Source organism: Otolemur garnettii, unplaced genomic scaffold, assembly GCF_000181295.1.
Source record: "Otolemur garnettii isolate 467f Iridium unplaced genomic scaffold, OtoGar3 scaffold00043, whole genome shotgun sequence".
NCBI lineage: Eukaryota > Metazoa > Chordata > Mammalia > Primates > Galagidae > Otolemur > Otolemur garnettii.
The window spans coordinates 8,285,558-8,289,396 of NW_003852438.1; positions in this window are offsets into that span (position 1 = coordinate 8,285,558).

Below are 3,839 nucleotides of genomic sequence, written 5' to 3' on the forward strand. Positions count from 1 at the left end.
CCTAATGGGGGCTCTGAGGACATACGTAAGCAGATGCAGAAAGCTGCTCTGTCATTTCATCCTTCCTTCTGCCATTGGTCCCCAGCCAGCAGACAGAGTGGTTCAGGTGTCTTACTTTCCAACCCTTTGAAAGTCCCACACAGATCTTGTCCCAAGAAGCCAGAAATCTGCCTGGTTCTCTGAGGCTCAGTGCCAAGTTCCCTCCCCACACAGGGAAGTAGGGGTGGAGGCTATGGCTCACAGAGGAAGTTCCCCAACCCTGCAGAACCAGAGCCTTAGCCCAGCGAACAGACAACTTCCCTGTGTTCAGCCTCTCTAAGATACCTAAACCAAATAGCCCACGCTCCTGTCAGAAGTCCTTCCTGATGTCTAGCTTACATCTCCCCTGCTGCTGTCTAGTTCATCCTCAGCAGGGACAGGAAAGCAGAATCTGAGCTCTAGCGATCAGGGACTAGAGACAAGAGCAAGCACTTCACTCCAACCCTGGGGTGGGGGATTGCTAACACAATAAAAGAAGAGTGGTTCACTCAGTCCCAGCTCTTCCCCCTGGTAGCAGTAGAAATGGAGGGTAGACGACTGGAAGGACTTCCTAACTGAAAGAAGGGAGGAACTTCTGGAATGGGATTATAAAGTGCAAATGCTGCGCCCCCTCTGGAGGCTGGCAGAGACCCTCCCTGGCAGCTGCCGGAGGATGACTCGCATTTTCAGAAAAACTCAGTGTGCTGGGATTGCTGGGAATCCTTGCAGCTCCAGCGGAAGGAAGAAAACCTGGCCCCAGAGCCCCCTTCTGGCCAAACAGAGGCAGGACAGGCAGCTCTGTGTCCCACCACTCTAGCCATCAGAGCTGGGGCTCAGGGGCACTGCCAAAGGCACTGTTGCCTGGAGGCAACCCCAGTGCCCCACCTGCCAGAGGCCCAATCTGCAGCCCCAGCCCTGAAAGGGGGAAGCAGCAGGCCCATGGAGGGAGTGGGAGCCCTGGAAGGGAAGGCAGGCTAAACCCAATCAGTTCCTAATCTGCTACTCTCCAGCTGTGTGACCCTGGGCACACCTTCCGTGCTGAGACTCAGTTTCCTCATTTGTGAAAAGAAATAAAAAATTCCCTCCTAGGGCACCATTACCTTTCATGAACATGGTAAAGACCAAATTTCATAATAATGTTCTGCATGTGAACGACTCTGCCTGTAGTCCCAGCACTTGGGAGGCTGAAGCAGGTGGATTGCCTGAGTTCACAAGTTCCAGCCAGCCTGAAGCAGAGCAAGACTTCCTTACCAAAAAATAGCCAGGCAGTGTGGCAGGTGCCTGTCATCCCAGCTACTTGGGAGGCTGAGGCAAGAGAACCACTTGAACCCAAGAGTTTGAGGTTGCTCTGAGCTAAGATGCCACGGCACTCTACCGAGGGTGACTAAATGAAACTCTGTCTCAAAAAAATAAAAAATGTTCTGGCTTGGCGCCTGTGGCTCAAGCGGCTAAGGCGCCAGCCACATACACCTAAGGTGGCGGGTTCGAATCCCCAGCCCGGGCCCGCCAAACAACAATGATGGCTGCAACCAAAAAATGGCCAGGCGTTGTGGCGGGCGCCTGTGGTCCCAGCTACTTGGGAGGCGGAGGCAGGAGACTCACTTGAGCCCAGGAGTTGGAGGTTGCTGTGAGCGTGATGCCATGGCACTCTACCCAGGGGGATAGCTTGAGGCTCCATCTCAAAAAAAAAAAAAAGTTCTGCATGTGAACTACTCTGAATCATTTTTAAGACTTTCATCAGGCTCAGCACCCATAGCTCAGCAGTTAGGGTGCCAGCCACATGCACCAGGGTTGGTGGCTTCAAACTCCACCCAAGTTTGCTAAAACAAACACAAATATAGCTGGGCATTGTGGCAGGTGCCTGTAGTCCCAGCTACTAGGGAGGCTGAGGCAAGAGAATCTCTTGAGCCCAAGAGTTTGAGGTTGCTGTGAGTTGTGACGCCACGGCACTCTACCAAGGGCTTCCTGAAAAAAAAAAAGGTGGGGGAAGAGGGACCCTGCACCTGCAGTGGAGGGTGTGGGTGGATCTGATGAGTTCTGCCCCTCCATAAACCCACCACTCACGATGTCCTAAGGGAGGGGACTAGAGCTCCTTAGAAGGAAGAGCAGAAAAGGTCCCCAACATAGAGCGACCACCAACACTCCCACCAGTGCCTACTTTCAGAAGGGTGGGACTGATAGATAAAGACCAGTTTAGAAAAAGAGTGCACAGAGTAGCTGGCCTAGGGCTCCAGGGTGTGCAGTGTGATGACACTAGGATGCCAGTGTGCCCACCTCCTAGTGTCAGTGGTCCCTGAGGCTTGTGCAGGCACAAACTCATCACATCTACTAGCTAACCCCAAGGTCAGAGTGTGGATAGAGACCAGAGGGGTCTTCTGCAGCTTGGCCAAGGGCTGGGGGACACCCAGGCAGGCATACACACCCATGCACCGACACATACAGCTGGTTCCACAGACATACCCAACACACACCTAGATCTCCCCACACATAGCCTGGCTTCTGCAGATTCTCCATCAGCCCCATCCTGAGAAGATGCAGGAAGGCTGGAGGGGATGATGAGGGTGCAGGTCCTGGATTAGTGACAATACATAAGACCAGGGTGGGAGGTGCCCCCAGCCCATCCCTCAGCATCAGTGGGGCCCTAAGGAACCCAGGACCTCTGACCCCTCTGCCAGCATTCACAAAGAGGCCAGAGGATGGGCACAAAATCCCCCTAGCAAGGGCTTGGAGTGCAAAAAGGAGGGACTAAGGAGAGGAAGAGAGTGACAAGCCCTGGGTGGAGACTACTGTCTTTGGCTATTTGGAAGTTTTCCAGGCATCTAAGCTCAAGCCTTCCTGTTGGGATCTGAGAGGATTTTTCCCTGGGGACTACTCTGGCTTTTTACCTGTTATAAACCAAACAATCCTGATACTCTGAAAAGGAAAGGAAGGTCCAAAGCTGGTGATGGAAGAGAGGGCAGGTAGAACAGGTGACAAGATGATGCTCCCAACCTTCTCTCCTCCCTGCAGGAGGAAGGGTCAGGGAATATAGACAGACTCTCCTTGGAGGGAAAACTTGGGACAGCTGACAGGGAGGGCTTCCCAGAAAAGGGTTGATGAGACTGTTCTCTGAAAATATTTGAGATTAGAAACTGGAGATGACAGGGAGAGGAAGGAAAGAGGTAGGTGAGAGGGCAAGAGATGAAGAAAGGATGTGTCTTGTCCATCAGAAGAAGCGAAAGGAGGCCAGGCGCAGTGGCTCACACCTGTACCCTAGCACTCTCAGAGGCCAAGGCTGGTTGATTGCTTGAGCTCAGAAGTTCAACACCAGGCTGAGCAGGAGAGACCCTGTCTCTACTTAAAAAGAAAAACTAGCTTGGTGTTGTGATGGGTGCCAATAGTCCCAGCCACTCAGGAGGCTGAGGTAGGATGATCGCTTGAGCCCAAGAGTTTGAGGTTATTGTGAGCTATCATGACATCACAGCACTCTACCTAGGGCATAGAGTGAGACTGTCTCCAAAAAGAAAAAAATGAAAAAGAAAGGAAAGAAAGAAAAGAAAAACCAACACAGAAAGAATAGGGGAAAAAGCCGTAGACCTGAAGTGATGGAGACCGAAAATAGAAAAAGGTCAGGATTGTTCCATTTGTCTTTCTGGACTTCAACTTCCTTCTTGTCTGGGATTTATTTTTTTATTTTTTGAGACAGAGTCTCAAGCTGTTGCCCTGGGTAGAGGGCCATGGCATCACAGGTCACAGTACATTCTTGGATTCTCCTAAGGGATTCTCTGCCTCAGCCTCCCAAGTAGCTGGGACTACAGGCACCCACCGCAATGCCTCACAGG